The following is a 19,752-nucleotide window of genomic DNA, read 5'->3' on the forward strand; positions in this document are numbered from 1 at the left end:
CCCAGGAGGGCAGAAATTCACCAAATCCTGGGCAGAACTTTTTCCCCAGGTATCCACCCAATTTCCAGCCCCAAAATCATCCATCCTTCTTTCCCCAATTCCCTGAGCCCAGACAACCTAATCCGGGAGAGGGGAGGCCAAGGGTGGAGGGGTACCAAAATCTTCCCAACCAGGGGTACTACCAGAGAAGGGATAGCTACCCTTACCGGGATCAGCCCAGGGGAGAAAATAGAGCCCCGTATCAGCCTGAGCGGGTTTCACAACTTGAGCGCCAGGTCCAGAATATGGCACGAGATCTGGGTCACATACTGAGGGCTCAACAGAACCCTCAGATGAGCATGCCACCGCAGAATGCCCCAAACTCTGGACCTGGTGCTCCAGAACAATGACAGGGCAGCACCCCGATAACCCACCGGTTCCCAGGGAGGAGGCACAAGGGGAAGGGGGGTGTAAAGCCTTGGAGGAAGCTTCCTTCCCAACTTGTAACCAGCCCCTGGAAAACCGGGAACCGGAAACAAAATCTCCTGCCCCTGAAAGCCTGCCTCCCAAGGAGCAGAGGGGGGGTAGGAGAAACAAAGGACCCAAACAGACCCACTTTGTGGAGGAGGTACAGGTCTTCCAATTGGGGAGATGTGGAGACTGAGCTACCGCCGCCCATCATCTCATCCCAGAACCGACAATACCAAAATCCCAAGGTCAAACCCATCCTGATGACTGCCTCCAAAAAGGGCGGGGCGGCCCAGAACCGGAACCAGGGGAACCCACAATGGCTCTGATCTTCAGTTGCCAACTTTTTCTTTCAGATTCCCAAGGCTCTCCACAGAATTCTGCCCAAATCTCTTCGCTAGCAATGTCCAAAACCAGAAAGTTAGCCCACCAGTTGTCCAAAAATGTGCATTATCTGTGCCCCCTTAATGAGAAGGAGGGAAGATACTATGCCCCGCTACAAGTACAGGGGCAGGGTACAATTTTGGCACTGGTGGACAATGGATCCCAAGCTACCTTTCTGTCCAAAAGGGCCTTTGAGGAACTAAATGCAGGAAGGGGGAGAATTACCGAATTCCTCTCACCTCTCTTCCTGGACAACTGCAGAACTTTGACGGGAAGGAAATTCCCGTTGAGGGGACTGCAGACTTGGACATTAAAATTGGGCGACACAAGGTGAAACACCCGGTCATATTAGTGACTCCAGAGGGCACCCCTTGTTTACTAGGGAATGACCTCCTGAGAAGGTTGTCACCCCTAATAGATTGTGTAAACAAGGTCCTCTGGACCCAGACTAGCCGACTAATAAAATTAAAACAGAGTGTCGACCATGTTAGTTTAAACGGCACCTGCCACATGGTTGAACAGAAATCTGACCAAGTAGAATTTCACTTCCAGAACAACCAAACTCCAGACGTGACAGTAATAGCAGTAGGACAACAGACTGGTGATGGGGGGTCCTCTCTATTTCTGAAGATCAACCTTCCTTACAGTTTAAGGTGGTATTCCACACTGGAAGGCAACACCCTGAAATTCTTTACTAATCCACAATCAGAAACTCCCACTCCTATAGTCCAGAAAGATGTGAAATCAGCTCAGAGCCTGGCATATATTCAGCAAATTGGAGTGCAGTTGTTCATCCCTGTTCAGTTAAATGATGGGAAGGACTCTGTTCTCGCTCGAGTGTGTGTGAACAACGGTAAGAGCTTCATTAGCGAAGCCATGTTCCGCAACTCCAAAAAGATCCAGCCATTCCCACATTCAAACTGATAGACAAATGGGAAATGGTCCTGGAAGCACCTAATTCCAAACATCTCCTGCCAAGCAGGTGTATGCTCAAAATCTCCATTGGCAACAAGAGCATAGTCCATAATTGTTGGGTCGTGCGAGATGTCACTGCCGCCTTTTACTTAGGCAGTGAGATTCTCAATCGCTTTGCCATTAGTTTGGACCTAATAAACTTCAAAGCTTGGTCCCGATTAGCAGATAATCCCATGGGCTTTGATGATTCAGAAAAAGCATTTAGGTCAGCTCAATTGCTACCTTATGCAGTTGAAATTCAGATTAAAGAGGAAGTCACCATCCCAGAAAGGACCCGACAATTCTCCCTGGGAGTGAAAGTTAAAAGAGGACAAAAATTGAAAAACCCTGATGCTTACATACATCTAAATGTTTCTCTCCAACAGCAAGGGTTAGGGGTAAACCCAACACCATTAGTCAACATAGAACATGACACCATTCCAATAGAGGTGGATAACAGCGACTTAAAGAGTATTACTCTAGCCGCAGGCACCATTATTGGAATGGCGGTTGATGACCAACATTTCTCCATTGATTTAGGAAATGAACTGTTAGGACCAATCCCCAAGGACTGTTTTGACAGTGACAGTGAGGACAATACAACACCAGACAGGATTGTCACCCGGCATGGGGGGAACTTCCTAGTGTACACATCTTGCCCTTATGGTAAGGAAGATGTGACTTGTGACTTCAGGAGGGATGAGGTGATTTTCCAGGTCCATGAGGGCTGCTTTTCCCACCTGAAGCCTCCAGTCCAAATCAGCACTCTGACCAGGAACTTCTCCACCCAGCTGGAGGAGGCCGCTGAGATAGCCAAACCAGAAGTCTTTCCAGGCTTCAGGCAGATGGTGGAAGAGAGAGTCAACCTATCTGATGCCTGTGTGACTCTGGAACAGAAGCAAAAGTTGAAACAAGTTTTCTTGGATTTCCAAGATCTCTTTGCGGTAGACTCATATGACTGTGGTCGCACCGACATCCACACCACAACAATTCCCACGGACCCTGGAATGACTCCAGTGTTTGTGAAGCAATATCGCTTGCCTCTCGCATCCATGGAGTCCCTTACTGAAATAATTAAGAACCTTGAGTCCCGGGGAATAATCCGTCCAGTCCACAGCACTTTCAATAATCCGGTGCTGGGAATATTGAAGCCAAATGGCCAGTGGAGACTCTGCGCCGACCTTAGGGAGCTCAGCAAATGGGTCCATACTTCCCGATGGCCTCTGCCCTACATTGACCAAGGGCTGGCCCAGATTCAAGGGTCACAGGTATTCACAGAAATAGACCTGACCAATGGATACTGGACCGTGCCTGTCAGTAGGGAGGACCAATACAAACTGGCTTTTACCTTTGGGGGCCAGCAGTACACATGGACCTGGACTCCCTTCGGATACCTCAACTCCGGCAATGAATTCAACATTTTCCTACATAAGGCCATGCCCGACCTGGGTGAGAGGGGTAACCTGGCTTATGTAGATGATGTCCTCATCAAAAGTTCATATGTTTAAGAACACATAGCGGAGATCCGTTATGTTCTGACGCAGTTGAGGGCCGCCGGAGCAAAACTTTCCTTTCAGAAAGCACAGTGTTGTAGAACCCGTGTTAATTTCTTGGGGCATGAGATTACTCCTCAGGCTCTCTGTCCCCAAGAAAAGAAAGTGGAAGCACTTCAGAAACTGAAGGATCCCACAACTCTGCGAGAACTAAGAAGCCTCCTTGGACTGACTAATTACAGTAGAAAGTTCATTGAAGGCTACGCTTATTTATTTATTTATTTATTTATTCGCATTTGTTTAGCGCACATGCAGCCCAGGGGGCATTGTGGCGCTTGTTACAGATATGATTTGTTGTACATACATTGAAGTCATTAATTAGTTGCAGGAGAAGATTGCAGCTATGAGAAATGGCTAGTTGTGCATACATTGAAATCATTACTTAGTTGCAAGAGAACGAGAAATAGCTACAGGAGAGGAAGAGAGGAGAGGAGATAGATGAGGAGAGCGTAGCGAGCTAGAAGAAGAGGAATTAGTTAAACAAGGTGGTTTTCAGCTGTTTTCGGAAGGCAATGAGAGAAGTTTCTGCTCTGAGCGTGCTGGGTAGAGCGTTCCATAGCTTAGGGGCAATGTAAGGGAAGCTTATTCCCCCTGCTCTAGCTCGTTTGATGCGTGGGACCCTGAGCTGGTTGGAGTTGCATTACCTAGTTGGTCTGGAGGAGCGAGATCTGACTAGGGTGTCAGACAGGTAAGAGGGTGCGGACAGGTTGATACATTTGTGTGCAATGGTAAGTATTTTGAATGTAATGCGATCTTTGACAGGTAGCCAGTGTGCTGCCTTTCTGGCTTGTGCAATGTGGTCCCTTTTTGGTATATTGAAAGCTACTCTTAGAGCATTATTTTGTGTTGTTTGGAGTTTAATGAGATTGGAATTGGAGGTGCCAGCCAGTAACGCATTACAATAATCTAGTTTGGCTCCAATGGTGGCTCTGGCGATAGAGGCAATTATCTTTGGTTAGGAAAGTTTTGATGGCATTGATGAGCTTAGTGCTCAAAGCGGAGGCAGAAACAATGGAGTTGACTTGTTTGTCCATGGAGAGTGAGGCGTCAATGTGTACTCCTAGTGTTTTTACAGAAGGTAGAATTGGGATGATGCAATTGTCTATGGAGAAGTTGGTGTAGAGTGGGTCGAGGTTAGTGAGGGTGGATTTTTGACGAAGGATGAGAATTTCGGTCTTGTCTCCGTTAAGACATAAACCGTTTGTGGCCATCCAAGCTTGGATGGTGGCGTATATGTTCTGGAGGGTGGCTGCGTCCTGATGGTAGAGTCCTGTGAGCGGGAGGAGTACTTGGGTATCGTCGGCATAATTGGTGTATGTGATCCCAAGTGCATCCAGTTTATCAAAGAGAGGTTTGGTAAACAAGTTATAGAGGGTAGGCGCCGTGCATGAGCCCTGCGGGACTCCATGCTTGATGGTAGTAGGCTCTGCATTAGCTATATTGGAGAACACTTTCATTACTCTTCCTTCGAGGAAGGATGTGATCCAGTTTGTGGCTTGTAAGGAGAAATGTGCGGCCTGTGTGAGATGGTTCGTGAGGATGGCATGTTCAACTAGATCAAATGCCGCCGAGAGGTCTAGGAGGAGCAGAAGGGCCAATTTCCCTTTGTCTAGTATTAGGGTAATTTAGTTCTTCAGATCTAGTAGGGCGGTTTCAGTGCCATGACCTTTGCGAAATCCGGAGTGCCTTTTACCTAGGACAGAGTTGTTTTCCAGGTAGGACTGTATCTGCATGTGTGCCGCTTTATCTAAGATTTTCAGAAGAAATGGGACCGTTGTGATGGGTCGGTAATTGTTAGGTTGGGCAGGATCCAGGGTTGGTTTCTTTAAGAGCGGACGCACCCAAGCCTCTTTAAGGCTGTCAGGGACTATGCCCGTCTTGAAAGAGGCGTTGATGAATGCTGTGATGATCGGTGTGAGGGGTGCTGCGCATTCTTTAATGATGTTAGGGTGGCATATGTCGCCTTTGCATTGAGATGGTTTAAGCTGTTTAAGGATTTGGAGAGCCTCTGCTTTGCTGATTGGAGAAAAATTAAATTTGGAGGCGTGCTGGTCGTTAGCGGTATTGGCGACAGGGGTCTGTTGGGGGTGTAGAGCCTTGAAGTGTTCTGCTATTTTATTTTGAAGAAGGTCTATTTTATTTAACATCGCTGTTTGGATGCTATTGCACCAGGCTTCATCCTTGACAATCTCATCTGTACAGATTGGGGGGATAGTGAGCTCTTTAAATATGGAGAAATGCTCTTTTGAGTGGGAGTTGGCTTCCAGAATACGTTGATTGTATGTTTCAGACTTAGCCTGAAATATAGCACTTTTGTACTTTTTAGAAATCTTAGCTTAGATCACCAGACCCCTGATTCATCTCCTGAAGGGGGGGGTCAAGTGGGAGTGGGGTCCAGAACAATCCGAGACGGAAAGACAACTCAAAAGAAGCCTCTCACAAGCGCCTTGCCTAGCTTACCCTGTCAGAAACAAGGAGTTCTTCCTGGAGACGGGGTTCTCTAATACGTGCTTGACGTCAGTATTATACCAAAAGCATGACAAGGTCAATAAAGTAATCTCTTATGCGAGCAAAACTTTATCCTCTGTGGAGGAAAAATTCAACGATTGTGAGAAGGCACTCATGGCAACGGTGTGGGCATTGAAGAATTACCGCCCGTTTATCCAGGGGGAACACATCATAGTAGAGACTCCACACCAGCCTCTGCAATATCTCCAAAGTGACAGAATCCGGGCCGGAAATGTGAGTAATTCCCGAATTACTTCCTGGATTCTGTCAATTCAAGGCTTTCCTGTGGAGGTCAGATATGGCCAAAACAAGAAGAGTCCCCTCGCGCAAGGTCTGGCTGACTTGGATGATTGTGCCAGAGAAAACTGTCTCGAGGACGAAAGTCTAAAAATCAAGGACAACATGGAGGCATACCTCAATTCCCCACACAAAGTCTTTGAAGAAGACAAGTGCGAGGGAATGCCCACTGTCTATGTGGATGGATGCTCTTACCATGTTGACAACGACGGGGAGAAAGAACTGGTGGCTGGCGTAGGGAATGCATTGCTGAAGGAGTTCCCAGAACCCTCCGCTGGATACAAAATTGGTCCCCGAAGTAGTCAGGTGGCAGAATTGATGGCTGTGCATCAGGCCATCCTCACTGCTGTCCAGCATCAACTCCACAAACTGGTCATAATCACAGATTCGGATTATGTACAGAACAGTTTTGTGGAGCACCTGGTCAACTGGAAAACCAGAGGCATGTTATGCGCTAATAACCCCTTAAACATGGGAAGTTAATCCAAAATATTGATGATCTGGTCACATCGAATGGGATGACCATCTACTGGAAAAAGATCAAGGGTCATTCCAAAGTAGAGGGACCAGACAAAACTGGAAATGACTTAGTTGATCAGCTGGCCAAAACCGGGGCCATCCAAGGGGATCTAATCGAAATAGAGTCCCTGTTGGGGGAAATCCAGGTCACTGCTATCACTAGGTCCCAGACAAATGCTCACAATGATCTTTCAACTGTCCAATGGAGTAAGGAGACCCCTGATGCTGATTTAATTACAGCTCAGAAGGGGGATCCAATTATTGGTAAGTTTTACCAACACCTTGAGGACCCTGAGAACTTTCCCCTGATGGATACCGATTACATTGGGAAAGAGGACCTAAGAGTGTTTATGAAATGTCCAAAAATGTTGCGAATCCAAGACGGTTTACTGGTAAGGAAATCCAAAGCTGGCCACGATCAGTGGGTGGTTCCTACCTCATTCCGAAGCCTGATGTTAAGTCACGCCCATGATGCGGCCACCACCGGTCATAGGGGGTTTCACACAACACTGGAAATCTTAAGAGAGGTTGCATACTGGCCACACATGGGGCAGGACCTCGACCAATACTTTAAGGGGTGTCTTGTGTGTGCACAATTTCAGCCATCATCCCTCACGCACCATGCGCCTCTCCAAAAGAGGGGAATGACACTGCCATGGTCAGATTTGCAAATCGACTTTGTAGGCCCTGTAATCCGGTCGTCTAGAGGAAACAAGTACATGTTGACCGTTACATGCTTGTTTACCAAGTGGGTGGAATGTCTCACAGCCCCAAACTGCAAGGCAGAAACAGCAGCTGCCGTGATGATTAACCACATCTTTTCCCGTTTTGGTCTACCTCAAAGGATTGAGTCAGACAGAGGTAGCCACTTCACCAGTGAAGTAATGACAAAGATGTGGGAGATACTGGGGGTTAAATGGAAATTACACATTGCTTACAGGCCAGCTTCGTCTGGAGCAGTGGAGAGATATAACCGAACCATTGTGAGCATCTTAAAAAAGTTTGTGGCAGATTCTGGGCCATGTTGGGATATCCGATTACCTCTGGTCCTAATGGCCATCAGATCTACCCCTTCGTCTGCAACTAAAATGTCACCATTTGAGTTGATGACGGGGCGCAAGATGGTGCTTCCCCAGCATTTTCTCTACAGGACCCAAGAGCAGACACTGATAAATGCCTCCACAACTCATGAGTATGTGGAGAATTTAAGGAAACACCTTCAACATGCTTTTGCCTATGCTCAGCGGAATCTAGAAAGATCAGCTGATAGCATGAAAACCCACTATGACCTGAAGACCACCAGGAAGGAATATACTGTGGGGGACCGGGTCTATCTATACAATTTCCAAAGGAACCAGGCCAAACAGCGAAAATTCTTGCATACATGGAAGGGACCGTTTGAAATTATAGACAAAATCTCCCCTGTGGCCTACAAGATCTGCATCCCCAAAGACGGTTTGGCAGAGGGGGAAGACAAGTGGGTCCATATAAATCAGCTAAAGTGTTGCCATCCCAGGCACACTCTGCAACAACTGGAGGAATCCACTGGAATCCCAGAGGGGGCCGCTCCAGAGTAAATCAGTTCCAACCCTAAAATATTCCACATATAGCATATAAAATTCTGTGATCCTTGTATAAATATATGTTCTTGTCTCCCAATTTAAAAAAGAAAATGTATATGTTCATATCTTCTGATTCATAAAATGTATATGTTCGCCACACCATTAATAGTGGTGAAGAAATGTCTATGAATAGGTATTGCCGCTTTGCTTTATCATCCTAGGAGAGATGAAACCATGGAGACTGACCAAGGTGAACGACCGGGGACCAGGACCAGCAAGGAGAACTGATTGATCGACTGGAGGGAGGAAAAGATGCTGAACTGCGCCATCCTTGGAATTGGAAGAAGAGGAGGCGAACATCCCAGATCTTGCGAGTTCCATCAGCGAAAGGACAGAATGGCCATCGCAAGAGGGGGGGCTTGTGGGATGTTTTTACCCATGCATCCAAGCCCTACCATAAAACTGTGCAGTACTGGCATGGAAAACATCATGATGGCCAGAACTCCCCAGAGAGTGCACAGGGAAAACATGAAGAATAGGCTGCCACCCATTTTTGCCTATGTTGTGAGCACAGGAGGGCACTGCCTAAAACCACCATTGGGCTACACACACAGTAGCCTGAAACCATTGGGAATGGCAATGCTGATCGCCAAAAAGCAACTCAGAACTCTGGGGAATTCATTTTCTTAATCCCAAAAATGGTTGCATTACCAGTACTCACCACTATCAGAAAGCCGGCGTTTTAAAACCACCAGACTTTTGTGTAAAACTGAACAAATGAAACAAAACCAGACCAAGGAAAGACTTGCTAAGAGGTGGATACAATGTAAAACTATATTCTGAAATGACTTGAAGGAAGTAATTATTTAATGTATAGGTAAAAATTGTCAGTTTGATTTGAATGTAGAAAACTGGGAACAAAAAGTGACATTTAGCTGAAACCTGGCTTAAGTAAACTGGATTCTGCCTGACTACTACCCCCAACAGGAGTTTAATCCTGCTCAGCCACTCTTCCCCTTGCCAAAAGGAGTTGACACCTCTCTGATTAGATTAGGGGTGGAGCACCTGGGAACTAGAAGGGACAGAACAATGCAACTCCCTTGACTCAGGCAAATGTTATATTGGGGGCGTCGTAAAATAGCTTCCTCTTGGGAGAAACTGGGGGGCAGCTGTGCCTCTGTGAACAAGCTGGCTTGCGAGAAGTGGATAAACCAGTTATTCCACCATGTGATGTGGGAAGCCACACCCCTTTTTGACCAGGGCATAATTTAAAAAAAGATGGATAATTCATAGTACGGACCTGTCAGAATTATATAAGTAATACCATTATTCTTGTGATTTTTCGGTGCACAATTTAGGAGGCGTTAGGACCCTGTGGTGTATTCTGGGGGGTTGCTAGCGGAAAATAGGGTCTTACTCCAAATGTCTGCATGTTAAAAATCTGACACTTCATCAATTAATGTCCATACTCTTTGCGCACATGTGTGTAATTTTGGGTAAATGTCCGATATTGCAAAACCAGTTAAAAAGCGCAAAATGTTGTCATTTTTTAATGCAAGCCCCCAGGAAGCATGGACCATAAGGAATATATAATGTGTACATGTAATTTCAACAAATTGTGTATCTGGGAAAGATGTATTTGAATCAAATATAGATTTGTGGGCAAACTGACCAGGGGAGGATCCTCTGACCCATAAACAGACCTCATCATGATGACAATCCATTTCCTTCCCCCAATCATGGGAGAGGGGAGAATTGGGCCAATGACAAGTAGAGAGGGGCAGGCTTAGCCAGGCCCAGGCACACACCCATTTTCAAAACACATAAAAAGAGACTGCTGGGACAGGGAGGGTTATTCAATTCCATTTGCTGCGGAGCATGCTGACCGACGACTTCACATCCAGAGATCCAGACTTCAAATCCATCAATCTCCAGAACCTGTAGCAAAAATTAACTCCAGAATTTGTAGCAGAGAGGCCTGAATCCACCAGCTGAATCCTCTTCAGCAGGCCTCAAAACTAACCAAACTATTCAACAAGCGGGCGAGCTGTTTGAATTTTTGCCGAGAATCTTTGCAAGAACCGGTAGCAGTACCCAGAGAGCAGTGTTACATCCAGAATCCAAAGAGGCTAGACCAGCAGAGCAGAGCTGACCCAGATCGCTGTGAGCAGAACCGGTGCCTGATTGACCCGCCGAGCAGACAGAACCGCAGCCGGACATGTTGACCAGATCCGTGACGAGGCCTAGTTCAAATTTATATTGTGAGTAACTAGCAGAACTGTGCAGAACCAATCTCTTAGTTAAAATAATCTAATCCAAACTATTTTAACCTAAGTAGAACTGCCTCCTAGAAATCGTGTCATCTGTCATGTTTAAAGCTGCACAACTGTCACCTGTCAATTCTGCAGCTGGAAGCTGTCACCTGTCATTTTGAGTTTACTTTAAATCCGAAAAACTACCTTTATTTAATTGTCCGTATCTCTGGAACCGTTTGGACTAGGAACGAAATTTAACTTTCATTTTAAGCTATTCTAGGCTTTCCAATGAACCTAGAACCGACTTCCTACTCCTTATACTTTCTCCGTAATCGCGAGATACGCACTCGCGAAATTTACCGCGATTTGCGATTTGGCCCGATTTCTTCATCTGTAGAAATCAGCAGCTTTTTGCTTCTCTTTGCTAAAATTCGTTTGCAATCTGCTAATCATTCATAGAGTAGTGTTAAAGTGAGCATGAACTAATATAAAGTAGCCATCACCTACCCTGAACCTCTAGAGGGAACTAAAAGCAATGTTAGCACCTTTTCACTTCCTTGCAAACCACATTAAAGTAATTCGCCTGTGTTTAAAACTCATCCCTGTTTTCCCTAAGCTTGCTGGGAGAACTGGAACTGTGTATTGCATTATAAAGTGTGATTTGTTGGGATTCTTGAAGACTGTGTGCTCCCCTTCCATTTCTGGTATTGCATAGGGGGGGAGTGAATGGTCAAAAGAAAAAGTGATCATATTACCTTTTGCTAAAATCATAACAAGTTATTTCTGTACTGCATTTTATTCCACCTTGCGTTTCCTTGAACCATATAACGCATTCTTTCCCACCTTGTTCTTCTGTTCCTATTCATAGTTACCTCGTGCTGATTACTGCTCATATTCACAAGTGTAATATCCATTATCAATTTATTTATAGAAGTGGGATATATATATTGTTTACATTTTGAAATGAACCTTTTAAATTGCAAAACAAACCTACTTCTTGGCTCAGTGGGGTCAGGGGGATTCTAAGTGGGGGGTGTTATACAAGGGTTGTCATCCAGAGTACTGAACTGGATATAAAAATACATCAATAAGGGTTTTCTTCAGCATCCCAGACTAGGCATTGACTTAGCTCTAGTGTTGATTGAATAGCGCTTACAACCTGTTAGTGTGCAATCTGAAGTGCCTGGAAGGGTTCTTTTAGGGAATGATCTTAAAGAACTGGGGGTGGTGTCAAGTACTCCCAGACCTCCCAGCAAACGATTGCAGGACCTCACCAGACCTGCAAGGGAGAGGACCTTGAGAAGTTCTCCTGAGGAGATGATAAAAAAAGAAATCACTCCTACTCCACTGGAGGTACTAACTGCTATTTCAAAGCAACCAGAAGCAAAAGGGGAAACCCAAGACTCTTGAAGAAACCAGCAGAAAGCACCTGAGTGCTTCCAACCAGGAAATCTCCTAGGTTGTCCAAAATCACACCTGTGATTCCTCCTCCAGCTGTGGCTGAGAGTGAGGTACAACCCTGTGTGGCTGAACTAGAGCCTGAGGACTCAGATCTAGTAGAAGGCCAGGAACTCATTGGAGATCTTGACCCTGTGAACCATCCTCAGCTGCAGTCTTTACTGGCAGAAGGTGGCCTCAACAGGGCAGACTTCAGTAGGGGACAAAGAGAATGTCCAACTCTGGAAGGTCTTCGCCACCAGGCAGCTTCTAGCTTGAAGGACAAGAGCCTGGGAAGTATAGGTTACACTGGGAAGATGGCCTCTTCTATAGTGAACCGACAGAGTCAATCCCTGGAGACTACAAAAGACTTGTAGTGCCCCAAGAGAACAGACTCCAATTCTTGCAACGTGCCCATGAGATACCTTTGGCTGCTCACTTGAGTTTCAAGAAGACCAAGGAAAGTCTCTCCCTCTACTTTTATTGGCCTAAAATGGGGGCTGAGGTAGATAGGTATTGCAAGAGTTGCCACACTTGCCAAACTTCTGGTAAGAGTGGCTCCAAGAATGTGGCACCTTTAGTGCCTCTCCCTGTGGTGCGAGTACCATTTGAAAGGGTAGGGATCAACATTGTTGGTCCTCTTGACCCTCCAACATCTTCAGGCAACAAGTTTATACTTGTTGTGGTAGACCATGCTACTAGATACCCTTAAGCAATTCCTATGAGGTCTGTTACAGCTCAGGCTGTGGCTAAGGCCCTCCTTGGTATTGTTTTTATCAGGGTTGGGTTTCCTAAGGAGGTAATATCCGACAGGGGGTCACATTTTATGTCCCACTACATGAAGGCCATGTGGAAAAACTGTGGAGTTACCTACAAGTTCTCAACAGCATACCACCCTCAGACAAATAGGTTGGTAGAAAGGTTTAACAGAACCATGAAGAGCATGATAGGAGCTTTAGAAGACCCCCTTAAGAAAAAGTGGTATCTCCTACTGCCATGCCTTCTCTTTGCATATAGAGAAGACCCTCAGGAGGGAGTGGGTTACAGTCCCTTTGAACTTCTCTATGGCCATCCGGTCAGAGATCCATTGGCCCTGATCAAGGAGGGGTTGGAGAATGCTCCTTCCCCCACACCAATCAGAGTCACTGACTATGTGATAGGACTCTGGAGGAGAATGTCACACATGATGGCTGAGGCAAGGGATAACTTGAAAGCAGGTCAGGCTCTGGTGAAGCATTGGCATGACCAGAAGGCCAACATGGTTGAGTTTGCTCAAGACCAGCTCGTTCTTGTTATGGTACCAACAAGGCAGAGGGCCTTGCAGGACAAATGGATGGAACCCTTCAAGATTGTGGGAAAACTTGGAGAGGTGAATTATCTGGTGGACTTAGGCAATCCTAAGGAGGCTCCTAGAGTCTTTCACACCAACCGTCTAAAAGCTTATGTCTTGAGACCATAACTGGGAGCTTTGCTTCTAGCTTCAGCTCAAGAGGAGGAGGAGAGTGAACCTCTACCTGACCTCCTCAGAGGCAAACCTTTAGATGAGAAAGTAGAAGGAATTAATCTCTCTTCTAATCTGACAACTTAGCAACAAGAGGAGTGCAACGTTTTGTTAAATCAATTTGCTTCTCTGTTTTCTCGAGCACCAGGCTTGACCCCTTGGGGCCAGCATGATATCAATACTGTTGACTGTTTGCCTTTCAAAAGCAGGGGCTACAGGATGTCAGAAAATGTAAGAACCCACATCAAAGGAGAGGTCAACAAGATGCTTGATCTCTGGGTAATAGAGCCCTCTACTAGTCCATAGTCTAGCCCAGTTGTGTTAGTACCAAAGGCAGGATCCAAAGAGTGGAGATTCCGTGTGGACTATAGAGCTCTAAATGCAGTCACTAAGACTGATGCCCATCCTTTGCCAAGGACAGATGAGCTGGTGGATAGACTTGGTTCAGCCAAGTTCCTCAGCACATTTGATCTCACGTCAGGCTATTGGCAAATAGCCCTGACTGACCATGCCACGGAGAAAACTGCATTCTTCACCCCAGTTGGTTTATACCAATTTAAGGTTATGCCTTTTGGACTAAAGAATGCACCTGCTACATTCCAAAGGATGGTTAATCAGGTTCTGAATGGGATGGAGGACTTCTGCATGACATACTTGGATGACATTGCAGTGTTCAGCCCTACTTGGAAAGAACATGTTGACCACCTAGGATATGTTTTGCAGGCTCTTGAACAGGCCCATTTGACCATAAAGGCAAGCAAATGTCAAATTGGTCAGAGTAAAGTGGTATACCTTGGGCATGAGGTAGGAGGTGGTGAAATAAGTCCTTTGCTCAGCAAGATTGAAGCTGTGCAAAATTGGACTACCCCTTCTACTCAAACCCAGGTGAGAGCCTTCTTATGCCTCACTGGGTACTACAGGAATTTCATTGAGCACTATGGATCTATAGCTTCTCCTCTGAATGTAATCTCCTCTCTAAAATTCCCTAAAAAGGTCAAACGGAATGAAGAGTGCAATCAGGCCTTTGAAATCCTGAAGGAAGCCTTTTGTTAAACTCCAGTTCTCAGAGCTCCTGACTACTACTAACCCTTCATTATGCAGACAGATACTTCCAATATAGGTATAGGTGCAGTCCTCAGTCAACAGGATGAGAAAGGTAGGGAGCACCCCATTTGCTTCATCAGGAAACTGAAGGAACCTGAAACAAGGTGGGCAACTATTGAGAGAGAATGTTTTGCCATTGTGTGGTCTTTGAATAAGTTTAGACCATACTTGTATGGATCTACTTTCATTATCCAAACAGACCACCAACCCTTGAGATGGTTGATGCAAATGAAAGGGGAAAACTCAAAACTGCTAAAATGGTCAATCTGCCTCCAAGGGTTTGATTTTACCATTGAGCACAGGTCAGGATGTCATCACCAAAATGCTGATGGTATCTCTAGGATGTTTATAACCGACTAGAGGTAAGAGACTAATCCAAGAGTGGATTATATCCTCCTGTCCCTTAGTCTGGGTTGGGGGCGAGTGTTAGGGAGAATTCTCATTCTATGGCTAATTTCCCTTACCTATAGAGTCCCCCACTTGCTATTCTTGATTTGAAGGGTTTGTTATTTTCTCCTGCTAAGAGTTTGACCCTTTTTCCCAATCTTAGGCATATTTGCTATGTGTGTTCTAGGCTATTTTTTTGTGTTTAATGTCTATGGGGTTTTTCTCACCTCTATAGGAACCATCTTTATCCACATGTGTTACACAGCACCCTCTGTGCAGTGACACAGGGGTGTCGTAGTGACCCCCAAACATAGACTCCATACCCTGGGACTGACTACTGTCTCCCAGGGCATGTAAAGTCCCCATTGACTTTACTAGTCAATCTCTGTGAACAAAACCAGTACAACCCATCTTACTATGGAGGTACTGGAAAGGGTTAATAGGTTTTCCCTTATGTTCATTTTCGAGAGGGTACCATACAGACCCTCTCTCAAAAGTTTCTGGCTGGTGGCAGTGGTTACTACCGAAAATATTCGATCGCGAATATCCCCTATGGGATTTTCCCATTGTTCGAGGCTACCACATTTACTGACAGCCTCTAACATACCGCCGGTTTATTTTTATATTAACTTTACTCCGGTAGGTTTTATTTGCCAGAACTTTTATATAAATTCTTTCTTGTGTCTTTCTCTAAACTCCTAACCCAGGTCGGGAAACCTTTGTTCTTTCTTTTGGCAGGCTTCTGCCAAGAAGCCCTCCTTTCGGCGCCACTGAGTCTGGGGTGGATCCATTGTGTGGGAGGGGGAGTAGGACCCCTGGACAGGGTTGCCTCAGCAACCCATGTCGCACTCTGCATGATAGGCTGGAGGGTCTCCCGCCAAGATGACCACTCCACTGTGTGAGTGACAGCTAGGCTGTATGAATGGGGATCTTTTTGCATAAAAGCAGGGTCCTGAGGACTGGAAGAGCAAGTGGTCACCACTGGAACTAAGAAGCCGAAGAGGAGAGAAGCCAAAGACATCTGCAATGACTGAATCACCGGTGAAGCCCTGCTGCAGCGTCTCACCACTTTTCTCCACACGACGCGAGAAGATCTTCATCTGCAAGAGCCTTCTTCCCTTGAGCTGGTGGGGCCAACCAGTTTGCCAATTGCCTTCCTGGACCTGCCTTGGTCGAATCACCAGTACCCTGTACTCGGAGACCAGATAGCCATGCTTCTGTCCACCCGGACCATGATTTAAAGGAGCGTACCTTTTATTTCATTTGGCAACACCGCGGCTGGTTTCACCCCTGGGTAGTGCAGTGACTCAAACCTTCCTCCACGATGAGAGCCTCTCTTCCTCTGCTGGATCTCCCGAACTGCCCGAACTACCAGGAACAACCGCCACCGCAGGAGTCTCTTCTTCATTTTAAGGTACTTTGTTCCACCAGGCCGCCCTTTCCGCGAGGTAGTGCTAAAGGTGTTTTAAATCCTTTACCTACCTGTTGGGTTGGCCGCCCCCATCCTCTAACCTTGTCTTTCACCTTCTGCATCCACCTTTTTGAATCGTTTAACAAAGACTTGACTGCAGCTAAAAGAACATTTTACTCCGGGGCCCTTTGCCCTGTACCACTAGATTGCTTCTCAACTAGAACTGTGCTGGTGCACCCACTTCTTATAACTACCTTTTCCTTCCCACTTTTTAAACTCGTGAAGTGCCATTTTGCTCGGTTTTGCTTTGAGTATTATACATGCTAAAGTATTGCCTTGCCTAAACTTGTTCACAAACTTATGGGAAGTGTTGCTAGGGTGTTTAAGAAGATATTCCTGTATAACTTGTGTTTTCCCTCCCTTGTGAGAAATTGTGTCATTTGTGTTTGGTTTTCACTTTGCTGTTTTGCTCAAACTTGTCTACAATTGTCTACAATTTAACTAGGGAGTTGTGTATACTTTTCTTGACTGATTTTAACTTGCTTTAATAACTGTGATTGATGTGTTGAACTAGAAGTGTGTAAATAAATGATATATTCTTTTTAATACAAAGCTTTGGTCAGTGTTTCCTTGTACCATAGTGCTATAGACCCTATTGTTTAAACCCTGAATACTGCTCAAATCCCTCTTGAGATAAGTCTGACTGCTTAGCCACAGCTACCAACTAAATCTTAGTGGTACAGACTGATACCAAAGGGGATTTATTGCTCATACCTGTAGTCTTAATCTTCTGTAGTGCTCCCTAAGGGAACTGCACAGGATTCTGCCTAACACTTATCAGTTTGTTTTTGTTTTTTTTGCATTCTCAACCAGAACATACCTTGCATATCACTTCGTCCGTGCGGAATGCAGTAAGATTTGCTTAGTTACACAGCAGTATTGCTTTGTGCATTTTGTGATCACATTTTCAGAGCTCTCATATGTTTTGCAGGTGTTGCCAGCTCAGCCCACGTTTCTTCCAGTGGTGGCTGGTGACTTTGAAAGGTGGTGGCGTGTACATTTCTCTTGGCGAATTTGGGCACGAGGGAGCGCAATCAGCAAGCCCAACCCACATCAAGGGGGTGCATGGTGGTCCCCCCACCCTCAAACATTTTGGAAAAATGGCTTCCAAAATGTGCACTTTACTGCCCAAACCCACAGAAATATGACATAGAAAGCATTGGGTTTTAGGTACTGATGGTGGTACATTATTCTTATGTGTGCAAGTGTTATGAAGTACAAACAGGGAGGAATGGCATATGAGACAGGACACACAGCCTGTAGGTGTTTGGTTATGTGCCCACCCATAGACTGTCCATGCCATGCTAATCCCTACGGCTATTCCCACCAAGATCATGCCCATTCCTGCCCAAAACACCTTCTCATGGGAACTCTTTGTGCTCGCTTTATTCAAGCCTTACTATCAAACTTTGCAATGCAAGTGCCTGCCAGTATTTTTTCAAAACAGTCTTCTGAGAGTTAATGACTTAATTGGAGTTGTAAACCTGCTACTGGTGTAATAAAAATGTTGTAACATGTCTGCCTTCAGCCACTCGATTTATAAGCACTCTGCATGCCCTTCACTGAAGTCCTGTTAAAAACAAGCATAGGCAAACCTAACAGTTTTGGCTTGTGTAGAAATATTAAGTATTTTTCATGCGCTTCTATTAGATGCCTAGATACTAACACCATTGTGCACCTGCTATCATCAATGGCCAGTTAATACCACTATGGTTATGGCTGGCAAGTTCCTTTCCCAGGCTTGCACAAAAGCCAAAACTGTTGACATTGCCAATGCTTGTTTTGAATGCATGGTCACAGGGTGTCTGTCCCAGTGCTCAATGTTTGGGGGAATTTACCTGCTAGATGTGAAAGGTGCAGGCTCCCAGTGGATGTCAACGTATACATACAAACGACAAAGACCCTGCATTCATAGACCGAATCTGCGCACGCCGTTGCAGCCCCTGCAGTGAAGCGGACACACATGCACTCAGTGTCTGTCTACATTGCACATTAGGGTACATGTGACAAGAGTCTTGCGCCCGAAACTCTGAAAGCCCCTTAAGGAGAGTATTTCCATACGTCGAAGGTCAGAGTGGTAATAATGATAGGGATTGGATGCAGCTCCGCACCCTCCATTGTGTTGCTTCGGGATTGATACTGCATGCTCGTATGTTTGTGTGTGTTTTAGGTTGGATCTAAAGAAAGTTTCCCCAAGAGTAGGTAGCCCTCTATGAACAATATTGCAACAATTTTGGTATATGAGAAAAAAAAAACCACGTCAGCTGAAAAGAGTGTTTTCATGACCCTGTTGCTGGGAAATGTAACGTGCACGCTCACCTGCAGCTTCCACGTTGCATATCACCCGACCCGTATGGTGCTTGAAGCTGCTGCCAGTGCCAGGCTGCACAGTATGCTCTCATCGGTTTATGGTCATTCCATCGAATTATTACCATCGAATTAGCATTCCATCTAAAAAAAAATGCATAGAAAAAAATTACCATTGAATGCATGTTTTTTCGTGTTTTATTATATGGGGTCCCCCCCTAACCTCCTGTTTTTTACCCTTTAAAACCCATTATAAATAACACTAAACCCTTTGCCTTGAAAAAACATGCATTTGATGCGAAATGACCAGATACCGCGCTCATCACACCGGCTAGCTGTAAACGCCACCCCTGAAGCCTGTGATTGCAGCACTGATGTCCATCGTCATATTATAACAGAAATACACCATGCTGCAAGTGCACAGCCACAGGCCACATACGACATGCCACTTCTTTTCACATACACATCTGGCAGAGCAGCATTAAATATTTATTTGTACAGCCGCCGCGCTGCGCTGCTCAAAAACGAGTATGATGCAGAGAACAGATTCGTGAACACAGTGTTCTCTGCCTGGGTGAGGGGGCAGCGCCCCCGTCCTCCACCCTAAGTAAGCGGCTGCGACTGGTTTCTTCTGTGAATTCTTGGAGGCCTAGCCCTGCATTAATGATTTAAAAAAGCACATGAATGCAAACAAAATAACGAAGCCTGGTAAGTCGAGACCATTAACTCTTGACATTAAATGTCCAGGTCAGGGACCTGCAGCCGGTGGCTCTCCAGGTGATTTGGACTACAATTCCCATATCACTCACTGTTGACTAGCCTGGCTAGGGTTGGCTGTAGCTGTAGGCCAAAGCACCTGCAGAGGCAAAGGTTGCCGACCCTAAGTCTATTCAATACTCAACACAGCTTCAACAATCATAAAAGTATATTGTTTTTAAATATAAATGGCAGTGAACACTGCACTCATTGTTCAGAAAAAGTACAGTTTGAGGGGGGACAACTATTTTGCAATGTCCAATAACATCAAGTACAATGTAATCATTTAATTGAGAAGCTAGCACCTGAA

General features: G+C 45.5%; 1 protein-coding gene across 6 annotated transcripts in view; it reads left to right on the forward strand.

Annotated features, from left to right (window-relative positions):
• The window catches only part of DLG2 (discs large MAGUK scaffold protein 2), a 5,493,568-nt gene that overhangs the window by 2,456,176 nt on the left and 3,017,640 nt on the right, over positions 1-19,752 (forward strand). The window lies entirely within an intron of this gene.

The sequence above is a fragment of the Ambystoma mexicanum genome, chromosome 7q (assembly GCF_040938575.1).
Source record: "Ambystoma mexicanum isolate Mex_15411 chromosome 7q, UKY_AmexF1_1, whole genome shotgun sequence".
Lineage (NCBI taxonomy): Eukaryota > Metazoa > Chordata > Amphibia > Caudata > Ambystomatidae > Ambystoma > Ambystoma mexicanum.